This window comes from Hibiscus syriacus, unplaced genomic scaffold (assembly GCF_006381635.1).
Source record: "Hibiscus syriacus cultivar Baekdansim isolate YM2019G1 unplaced genomic scaffold, ASM638163v2 tig00111758_pilon, whole genome shotgun sequence".
Taxonomy (NCBI): Eukaryota; Viridiplantae; Streptophyta; class Magnoliopsida; order Malvales; family Malvaceae; genus Hibiscus; species Hibiscus syriacus.
Window position 1 is genome coordinate 709,904 of NW_024063170.1, and position 12,077 is coordinate 721,980.

Below are 12,077 nucleotides of genomic sequence, written 5' to 3' on the forward strand. Positions count from 1 at the left end.
CTAGTATCGATGTTCCCTGTCCAACGGTCATATAATGGCTAGTTTTTATTATAGCAGTACTGATACTACCAGCCTGACTACCGATACTCCTATGTCTAAACAGTTTTATTTTATAGATATTTTATCCCCAATAGCTAGAAAAAGCTCTTTCAAAAGAGTGTTTCCGTGAGCGTAATTTGTAAACACCTACCTTAGAGAGGTTTTCTTGTTTACAATCTTTTATCTTTTTGTAAAGGTGTTTTGGTTATATCTTAGCCATTGAAAAGATAGAAAAATTGTAAAGGTTATTTTTGAATCTAGAAAAAGAAAGAACAAATTAGTGAATTTGTTAAAAATCCTTAGTGTGGAGCTAAGGTAGTAGATATAAACTTGGTTTAGAAGTCGAACAATTATAAATCATTGTGCAAATATTTCTTATCATTTCTCCTTATTTCCCTAAAAATCCAAAAAATCAATTTACCTCTTGGCTCATTTTCGGTTGATCTTTTGAGCTTCATAAATCCCAACAAAATGGTTAAGAGTCTCTAGTACAAATACTATCACTTGTAAATATCCTAGACTAATAAAAAAAATAGTTGAACCGATTGATTTGTTAGGTATATTATTCACGGCCGAAGTACGTTCGAGTGACCTAAAACTTTTATATATATACGAGGCTTCATTAAAAATGAAAAAGTTTGATAACTTAAAAATGTAGTAAATAAATTGGGACCACATGTTTAAAAAGAAAAGAGAGACCCAATATGTCAAAAAATCGCGTATTATATTCAATCCATACATGAAATAAAATTCTCATAATATGACTCGTTTAGTGGCTAATCAAAGTAAAAGATATAAAATTCATTGCACGTCATTTGTCTAAATACAATTAATTGAAGCTCATAAAAGCCCACACACTTTCCCAACTTGTGCAGCCATCACCCCTATCATTTCCCCACCCTTTTTCTTTTTAAATTTGCCATCTTTTTCTTATTTGATTTCCAGGAAAGATACATTGCATGTAGCATACGTGCAGCAGAAGCATTTAAAATATGAAAAATAATACTGATACGAAATTCCTTGAAAAAGGTTTTTTCTTTCTATTTTTTTCCTTTTATCCAACCCAATAAATAGGATTCTCATGGTCTGTTTCAGCGAAGAGCTAACACAGAAGACTCAGTTCTCTACTATTATTCACTCATTTTGTTTTTGCGTGGGGTTCTGGAATTTTTTTCTTCTAAACGACTTCTGATGCATTCTAGCTTTGAAGGGTTATTATAGATCTGTATTTTTCTAGCGTTTTGCGTTTTGGGATTTGAAGCTTTTCAGAAAGGTTTCTTCTTTGAGATTCAACCATGCCTGCTCTGGTTAATCACGGTGGTAAGCTGTTTTCTTTTCATTTTCTTCTTCTCTTTACTGGGTAAAGACTGTCTTTGAATAGTAGATTTGTTTTTAATTCTTAGATTGATGACGTTGTTTGAATATTAACCTTTTACATGGTGATCGCTCGTAAGAATATTTTATGTTGACTCGGATACCGTTTCTGAGTTTCTTAAGTCATGGTTCTATTGGCTTTAGCTAGAAAATTAAAGGATAAATTTTTTTAGTTAGGTGGTGTTTGGGGTTGGGAATGTGAGATTCTCATTGGAATGGAATTCACATTCCACATTCTCTCGTTTGGTTAGTCCGAGAATCTCATTTTCGGTAATGTAAGATTATCAATAGTGAATTTTTGGAGTATATTACCGGGAATGTCATTACCTCCCTTTCCTTAGGTATTGTTGGATTATTGGTGTTTTGAACTAAAATGCCCTTAAATTTTTATTTTTTTTCAAAAATATCATTATTCTGTCATTGAATAATAAAAATTTTACGAATGTTAAATTACAAATTTATCCTAAAATTATTTTATATTTACAAAAAAATTATATAATTAAAATTTTATTTAAAGTTCAGGAGTTAAAATAAAATTTTACCCTTTCATTAAACATTTTTTTATATTTTTAATTTTGTAAAAAAATTATAGAAATATTATGAATTTAAATTTTTAAAGAAAAAATATATATATTTTCCAATTTGTAATATTATAAAAATATATAATAAGGACAATTTGGTCAAATATACATTCCAATAATCTTTTATTCCTTTAATCAAACACGGTAATCTCACAATCCTGTTAAGCTAACCAAACACAAAATACAACATTCCCAGTAATCATATTCTCTGTTAATCTTATATTTACATTGGTAATCTTACATTCCGTAAACCAAACACCCTTAGATTAATATGTATTCTGAAGATTGAATCCTTGAAGATTTGTGTCAAAGTTGAAAGCTTTTACCATGTGATTCGTGTAGTTTTAGCTTATTGTAGTTCTTATTTTTCTGAATTCAGGTGATGATTTCTGTTCTGGCACATCCTTATATACAAATTCCACGGATTTGGGTAGATTGTGTTCAATCAGTTCCCGGGTGGATGCCTATTGCCCTCCGCGTAAGAGATCTCGTATTAGTGCTTCGTTTTCCTTTGGCGAATCCGAGATTGAGAAGAACAAGAAGCCATCGATCGATGTCCTTCCGGATGAATACATTTTGGAGATCTTCAAACGCCTTCCTGGGGGCCGGGAAAGGAGCTCCTGTGCTTGTGTCTCGAAGTACTGGCTCACCCTTCTGACCGGTATTCGTAAGGGTGAATATGTGTCATCAAAGGAGGTCAAGGAGAATGTCGGTTCGGTTTCAGATGATGGGTTTACACGGTGCTTGAAAGGGAAGAAAGCAAGTGACTTGAGACTTGCTGCACTTGCTGTTGGAACAAGTTGTCGTGGTGGGCTGGGAAGCTTTTTATTAAGGGAAGCAGCTCTTCATGTGGAGTAACCGATTTTGGGCTGTCTGCTGTAGCCCGTGGCTGCCCTTCTCTCAAGTCAGTTTCTCTGTGGAACGTCCATCGAGTTGGCGATGAAGGTCTGTCTCAGATTGCTAAAGAATGCCATTTGTTAGAGAAGCTTGACCTTTGTCTGTGCCCTTCAGTTTCAGACAAGGGTTTGATTGCAATCGCCGAGAGCTGTCCTAATTTTACGACTTTGAGCATTGAATGCTGCCCGAAGATTGGTAACGAGGGTCTGCAAGCTATCGCATAGTTTTTCTCCAAGCTGCGGTCTGTCTCTATCAAGGACTGCCCTCTTGTTGGGGATCATGGAGTTTCAAGCCTGTTGTCATCAGCATCTTCTTTCATTTCAAAGGTTAAGCTTCAGGGCTTGAATATCACAGATTTTTCTCTTGCTGTGATCGGGCACTACGGCAAGCCTGTGACAAATCTAATGCTCAGTGGTCTAAATAATGTGAGCGAGAAGGGGTAATGGGTAATGCTCTAGGTTTGCAAAAGTTGGTCTCTTTGATGATCTCTTCATGCCGAGGGCTAACAGATGTAAGTCTTGATGCCATGGGAAAAGGATGCATAAACCTCAAGCAGATGTGCCTTCGCAAATGTTGCTTTGTTTCTGATAATGGATTGTTGGCTTTTGCCAAGTCTGTAGGTTCTCTTGAGTACCTGCAGTTGGAGGAGTGCAACAGGATTACACAATCCGGGATTTTCGGTGTTCTCTCTAATGGTGGATTAAAATCACTTACCCTAGTGAAGTGCATGGGAATTAAGGATATATCCTTGGAAGTTCCTTTGCCGACTCCTTGCAATTTGCTCAAATCATTGTCTGTTAGGAACTGCCCAGGATTCGGGACTCGGAGCCTGGCTATGGTGGGGAAATTGTGCCCTCGGCTTCAGCATCTAGATCTGAGCGGGCTTTATGGCATCACAACTGCAGGTCTCCTGCCTCTTCTCGAGAGTTGTGAGGCAGGGCTTGTGAAGGTGAATCTAAGCAGCTGCTTAAATATGACCGATGAGGTTGTTTTGGCCTTGACCAGGCTGCATGGCGAAACCCTCGAGTTTCTCAATCTCGATGGTTGCAGGAAGATTACTGATGCAAGTTTGGTGTCTATTGCAGATAACTGCATTTTCCTCAGTGATCTGGACATCTCAAGGTGTGCAATCACCGATTCTGGAGTTGCTGCCTTGTCTCGCGTGGAGCAACTCAATATGCAAGTCCTTTCACTTTCGGGTTGTTCCGGAGTGTCGAATAAAATATTGCCTTTGCTGAAAAAATTGGGCAAGACCCTGGTGGGGTTGAATCTCCAGCACTGCAATTCAATCAGCAGTCGAACCATCGAGCTGCTTGTAGAGACCCTGTGGAGATGTGACATTCTTTTCTAATCTAGAAAAGATGGTAGCAATATCGAACTCGTATAGTCACTAACACGGGCAGCAACAATCAGCACGGTTTTTTTGTTCCGACAAATTGGTCATGATGGTTTCTGTCATAACGTCTCCAAGGGATCCATTATACTTAAAAAATTGGTTTTCAGGGAATGTGATGAAATATGATTTGAAAAATAGTTTGATTTTGGAGTCATCACCAATCATTAAGTTTAAGTTAGGTAGGTTGAAAGCCTTAAATGTTAAAAAATGATTTGTGTTTTACCAAAGATTTGTTTTTAAGAGTTCGGGAGTCGGTTACGTGTGGGGAAGGGTGAGCACCCTCACAACGCTTAAACTTTGATACCTAGACGATTATACGGTGTTTAAATATTAGGAATTGCAAATTCGAAAATATATTTAAATTACGATTGAAAACTGTCGTTTCGGTATCAAAATAAATTCCTTATTCTTAATCAATAAATAAAGGAAATACGTAGTAAAGAGAAGTAAAGGTCGATTCCACAGGGACTTAGAAAATTATAAATTTCTGTCTGATTTATTGATATCAAGCGTAAAATAGTAAAAATTGGGGGAATTTTGGTAAAAATATATTAAAATAATAAAAGCGATTAAATAAATAAAAGTAATTAAAGTAAAAATAAGAAGATGAAGATTGTGAATAAATTCGATAAAAGTAGCCTCAAGCTTCACTTTGATTCAATTTCCTTATGATCATCGAATAAGATTTTCTCTTCGGGATTCACGTCGGTTACTTTGTCTACAAGGGCTATCCCCGTGACTCTATCTTGTATACCGAACACCCAAGGCAATCTTTGATTCCGGCTTCGATAATTGATTCTAACGACATCAATTGTCGTTGATCAATTACCGTTTACGTTCGTAGCGTCCGACTCGGATTGCTGCTTCTATAACCGTCAATTCCGATCTCAATTCCCTCTTGGCGAAACTATCTCGCCAAGTGTGTTCCCAGGAAGTCGAATTGCTTTCTATAAGCTGAATCTTCCTCCCACACATCTAATCGCAACAACCTCTTGACCAAAGTCAATCTTTGATTTTGGAAACTGTTTTGATTTTGAAAAATAAGCGCAGAGATTGAGAGAGATATTCCGAAGATATTAAGGGACCGTTTCAATTATCCCGTTGGAATTGAATTATCGCGACAGCTCTCGGCTTTTGAAAAGTTTAGCTAAGCATGACAAAAGTCATCCTTAGCATTTTGAAAACAAAACTTGAAATTAAAAGAAAAAAAGGGGAAAAAACTTGAAAAGTAAAAAGAGAAAACTTTAATAAAACTAGAGAAAAAAGAAGAATGTAATTTGAGTGATGAGTTTAGGCTTACCCCAAGTGGGTATTTATAGTCTCTCAAAGCCTAAAGGATAAGCAAAGAAAATAATAAAATAATACAAAAGATAATTGTTTTTAAATTTAAATTCAAACTTAAACTAGTCTCCTAATGCAACTCTACTCGTCAATCTTCCAGAAGGCGTGCGAATGAAGTCTTCTAGAAACCGCCGCTTACTGAACCTTCTAGAAACTGCCACGTCAGACCGCGTCGTGCCCAGAGTCATGCCCATGTCTCCAGCCGTGACCAAATAATAAAAAAATGCAGAATTCGCCCGTTTTGTCACAAATTCTGGAAAGCAAGAACCTGTATAAAAATAAGTATAACACGACCAATTCAGCAACAATAACTCCACAAAATTGAAGAAATAACGAGCAAAGATTAACGATTTTGAACACTCATCAAATTCCCCCTCACTTATCTCATGCTTGTCCTCAAGTATGATTAATCAAACTAGTGAAAAATTTCATTTACCGTTCTTTGTCAAGTCTCACATTCAAGGAAGCAAGGTAGAGACCACAATAACTATTCAAGTCAAGAAATCAATCAATTGAACATCACAAATTGGAGCAAGTCAAGTGCAATTGTAGTATCCATTCATTCATTAATCTCAATGCTCATAACTAAACACCTTACCGAGATTCACTCAAATCACTCAATGTGTTTGGGGTAAAGAAACTCTCAATGTCAGAATTGACACGGTATTACCATAAGCCTGCAAGTAAATCAAATCTCCACTACTAATAAGAACAAAATGCATAAATCAAAGGATCTTTTATTGGTTGTAACGGGGCTTAGGTAAAGGTGGAGAAAAGGCTAAAAATATGGCTAAAAATTCAAGGCAATGAACTAACAAATAATAATCTCAACTCCATCAAAACATTAAGAACAACAAGATAAAAAGACGACATATCAAACAACAAATTTCTTGTCGAAATGCATTTTTTTTCTTTTTCACACTTTTGTTGTTTTGTTTTCCATTTTTTTCTTTCATGTCTTTTTTTTTCTCTCTTTTTCTTTCGAACAACTTTTTTTTTCTTTTTTTCGAACTGCTTTTTTTTCTTCTTTCTTTCATTCAACATTTGTTTTCGATGGAGAGTACAACGGTAAAATTATTCACTTGCCCTGAAAAAGGTAGAAAAGAGGGATAAAATAAAAAGGCTCGGGTTTATGAATATGGTGAAAACAAAGAAACGGGAATAGACTCAAAAGTGGTTAACTAAGGGGAAAATGTATGGGTAGGAAATTTAGTGGGGAAACGGAATGATTAATCCTAAGGTGCCCAAATCATCTTTAAGCATCATGTTCATGTGTAATCTCGACAGTATTTAACATGCAGGTTCTAGAATACCAATGTCAAATTTGATACACTCAATCCAACAAAATGAGAGCGAAAAATGATATGCTCGTAAAGGCTCAAATATCACCAAATTATTTCATGCATTGAGCTAATCACATTTCAACCAATAAAATCATAGAATATCACTAAAACACCAACTTATCACAATTCATACTATTCACTATCAAGAACATCCTAACCTAAATAATTATGTGTTCCCAAACAAGCATAACATTCCAAAAAATATTCAACAAGACAAAAAAATTCAATGAAATTTCCGACAAATCCAATCAACACATACTAGCATCGAAACATAAAGATAAGCAAGGTGAAATTCAATCCTACACTCTACTCCCCCTCACTTAAAGCGTTTTGCCTCAAAACGAAAACTAAAGTGCAAGAGAAGGAATAGAGTACTCCCCGGATTTCATGTCGATTTTGCTAACGTGCGCCGTTTAATTAAACGGTGCGCACGGCTGGGGTATTATTTTTTTCTGCTTTGTTCGACTGTTCACTGCTCAGTAGTCTCCAAAATTAGCACTGTTCGAATCATAATTTCGTAAATCTTCTTCGTTCAAGTTTGAATAAAAAAAATTTGATTCCTGCAAAATAAAAATAAAATAAAATAAAACATGCTCGATCGAAAAGAAAAAAAATGTAATGGAATTAAAAGCAATGGGTTGCCTCCCATGAAGTGCTTTTGTTTAACGTCGTTAGCTCGACGACCTGATTCAGACTACAGGTTCTTCTATGTTGAGATCTTCAACCAAGCAAACTTCACTATTCACATAATACGGTTTAATCCTGTGTCCATTTGCTTTAAACCGAGTGCCCGAATTGTCTTCAATTTTGACTGCGCTGTGAGGAAATATTCCAATTACCATATAAGGTCCGTTCCATTTTGATCGAAGTTTACCTGCAAAAAGTTTCAATTTTGAGTTAAAAAGAAGAACTTTTTGTCCGATAGAGAAAGATTTAAAAACAATATTTCGATCATGATATTCTTTAGTTTTGTCTTTATATATCTTGGCGTTGTCGTAAGCATCTCTCCGGATTTCCTCAAGCTCTTGTATATTTAGCTTTCGTGTTTCGCCAACCGCTTCTAACTCTATATTGCATTGTTTTACGGCCCAATATGCCTTGTGTTCTAGCTCGACAGGTAAATGGCACGGCTTATCGAACACAAGGCGATATGGTGATATGCCGATAGGTCCTTTATATACGGTCCGATAAGCCCATAAAGCGTCAATTAATTTCAAGCTCCAATCCTTGCGATTTGGCTTAACTATTTTCTCAAGAATCATCTTTATTTCTCAGTTTGAAACATCTTCTTGTCCGTTCGTTTGCGGATGATAGGCCGTGGCAATTCTATGATTCACTCCATGCTTTTTCATAAGCACATCAATCACTCGGTTGATGAAGTGTGTGCCGCGGTCGCTTATTATCGCTCTTGGTGTGCCAAACCTGGAAAAAATACAATTCTTTAGAAATTGAACAATAGTTTTAGCATCGTTGTTTCGAGTTGCTTTATCTTCTACCCACTTTGAAACATAATCAACCGCAAGGATTATATAACAGTTGCCAAAAGAAGAAACAAATGGACCCATATAATCATGTCCCCAAACATCAAATATTTCGCATATATATATAGGATTAAGGGGCATTTCATTTCTTCGACTCAAATTACCTGCACGTTGACAATTATCACAAGATTTGCAAAATAAGTAAGCATCACGGAAAATATGAGGCCAAAAGAATCCGCATTCCAAAATTTTATGAGCGGTTCGCTTCAGTCCAAAGTGACCACCACACGAATATGAATGACAAAAATTCAAAATTGATCTTACCTCGCTTTCGGGAACACACCGTCGAATTACCTGATCTGAACAATGCTTCCAGAGATACGGGTCATCCCAAATGAAGAAGCGAGATTCTATCTTGATGCGGTTTACTTCGGCTCTCGATAAATCAGATGGCAATTTACCTGTAGCTAAGTAATTAACTATATCTGCAAACCAAGGTATTAACTTCTGGGCCATCATCAAGCTTTCCTCCGGGAATTCTTCACGAATGGGAAGATCAACTGTAGTGATTGGAAGCCGGCTTAAGTGATCAGCCACTAAGTTCTCACATCCTTTCTTGTCCTTGATTTCCAAATCAAATTCTTGGAGGAGTAAGATCCAATGGATTAGTCGTGGTTTCGCCTCTTTTTTGCTGAGCAAGTACTTCAAGGCTGCATGATCAGAGAAAACAACAACTTTAGTGCCAATAAGATATGATCTAAATTTATCTAATGCAAAAATAATAACGAATAATTCTTTTTCGGTAGTCAAATAATTTCGTTGTGCGGAATCTAAGGTATGGGACGCATAAGTGATAACGTGAGGTTCTTTCCCGATCTTTTGCCCGAGCACAGCTCCAATACTTCCATCCGAAGCATCACACATAACTTCGAAGGGATAGTCCCAATTTAGCGGTTGGACTATGGGTGCCGAAACCAACTTTTCCTTTAATATGTCGAATGATTCTTGACATTGTTGGTCGAAATTGAAGATTTTATCCTTCTGTAAGAGCTCGCACAATGGTTACGCCACCTTAGAGAAGTCCTTAATGAATCTACGGTAAAAACCTGCATGACCAAGGAAAGAACAAATTTCCCTCACCGTAGTGGGGTAAGGAAGTGAACGTATTATATCGATTTTTGCCTTGTCTACCGCAATTCCTTTAGATGAAACAATATGTCCTAGAATTAAAACTTTATCAACCATAAAGTGACACTTTTCATAATTCAAAACAAAGTTAAATTCTAGGCATCGACGCAACACATTTTTCAAGTTTAATAGACACTCATCAAATGAATTACCGTAAACAGTGAAGTCGTCCATGAAGACTTCAATACCTTTCTCAATAAAATCAGAAAAAATACTAATCATACACCTTTGGAATGTGGCAGGTGCATTGCAGAGTCTGAAAGGCATGCGCCGGTAAGAGAAGGTGTCGAAGAGACATGTAAACGTCGTCTTTTCTTGATCTTCTGGTGCTACTGGAATCTAGAAGAAACCTGAAAATCCATCAAGATAACAATAGTGATATTTACCGGCTAATCGTTCTATCATCTGATCTATGAATGGAAGAGGAAAATGATCTTTTCGAGTTAAAGAATTCAACTTCCTGTAATCGATACAGACTATCCATCCATTCTGAACTCGTGTTGGTACAAGTTCTCAGTCAGAATTTTTTACCACAGTAACTCCTGTTTTTTTAGGAACTACGTGTATCGGACTTACCCATTTGCTATCTGAAATTGGATAAATAATATATGCATCTATGAGTTTTTGTATCTTCTTTTTTACCACTTCCATCATTGGTGGATTTAGCCGGCGTTGACCTTCACGTGTTGGTTTTGTGCCTTCTTCGGTTTTAATTTTATGCATGCAAGTGGATGGACTCACCCCTTTTATATCAGCAATGGTCCATCCTATGGCCCCCTGTATTGGCGCAAAACAGTGATTAAGTCCTTTTCTTCCTCATCGGATAACGTTTTTGATATGATTATTGGTAGAGTGTTATTTTCTTCGAGGAATGAGTATTTCAAATGATCAGGAAATGGTTTTAGTTCAACTTCGGGTGCCTGCAAAATAGAAGGTAAGACTTTGGGCTTAGATGAAATCAAATTCAACTCGTTATGATCGGAACTCATGTTTTCATCATGATCCTCCAGCTCTCTGCATATATCAAAGGAAAAATTAGTCCTTACAAATTCATCAGCCAAAGGATCAATTAAATCGACAGAATTTAAACTTTCCACTTTATCAGGATATCGCATTTCCTTATATACGTCAAATTTAACAACCTCACCGTCGAATTCCATAGTTAAAATTCCGCATCTCACCTCAATTTTTGTATTTGCAGTGCTTAGGAAAAGGCACCCCAAAAGGATATCGGATAATGTGCTCGTGCGATCATTCTCTATGTCGATTATATAAAAATCGGCGAGAAATATCAAGTCGCTTACCTCCACCAATACATTCTCTAAAAGTCCTTCTGGATAGATCACCGACCTGTCAGCAAGTTGTATCGAAATCTTTGTATCCTTCAAAGGATCGTTAGTAACCATTTTATAAACAGATAGAGGCATTACATTAATTGATGCACCAATATCACACATTGCTCGTTTTATCTCAACCTTACCAATTTTACAAGGGATTGCGAACATACCTTGGTCCTTTAATTTAGGTGGTAACTTTCGTTGGAAAACGGCTGAGACGTTTGCTCCTAAGTTCACTTTCTCGACTCCAGTAAGCTTTCTTTTGGTCATGCAGAGATCCTTTAAAAACCGGGCATACCTTGGAACCTTCCGAATAACCTCAAGGAGAGGTATGTTAACTTCTACCTTCCGAAGTACGTCTAATATTTCCTTTTCCTCAGCTTTTTTGTCCTTTTTAACTAACCTTGATGGAAAAGGTGATGGCACGTCGTAGGGGGATGGCGTCGGGTTGTCTATTTGTTCTTCGTTATTCTCTTTATGGGACCCTGAATCATCAGTCTTTTTCTCCTTTTGGGTTGCTTCGTTTGATGGAACAGGTGGTTCCACTATTGTATCACTTCAAAGAGTGATGGCGCTGACGTTCCCCCTCTGGTTTACTTCAGTTTGAGATGGAAGTTTACCTCGTGATTCCAAGCGACCTACGGTTTGAGCCAGTTGGCTCATCTGCTTGTCTATCTCTTGTAAGTGGGCTTCAGTATGATTCTAAAATTTTTCCTGGGATAATACTAACCTCTCGACAATTGACTCTAGTGATTTCTTTTATGGTTGTTGTTATGGTGGAGGTGGTCTTGCTTAACAGCCTTGATTTGGTCTTGAGTTCTGAACATAGCTGAAATTCGGATGATCCATCCATCCTGGGTTGTATGTATTGTCGTAGGGATTATAAGATCTTTGGGGAGGTCCCGAAAAATCCCCGATTGCATTGACTTGAGATGCTGCGTCATCTTGAATCAGTGGACAACCGTCTTTCGGATGATCAGGTAATGCACATATTCCACATAATTGGTTTTTTCCTATCTTTCCTGCAACAAGAGAGTTTACGAATTCAGTTAACTTGTCTATTTTATTTTCTAAGGAAGATGAACTTATCTCATGAACCC

The 12,077-nt window shown here is 36.9% G+C and overlaps 1 pseudogene; it reads left to right on the plus strand.

Annotated features, from left to right (window-relative positions):
• Nucleotides 1-1,259: 1,259 nt before the first annotated feature.
• On the plus strand, nt 1,260-4,410 carry LOC120169316 (annotated as a pseudogene).
• The last annotated feature ends 7,667 nt before the right edge of the window (nt 4,411-12,077 follow it).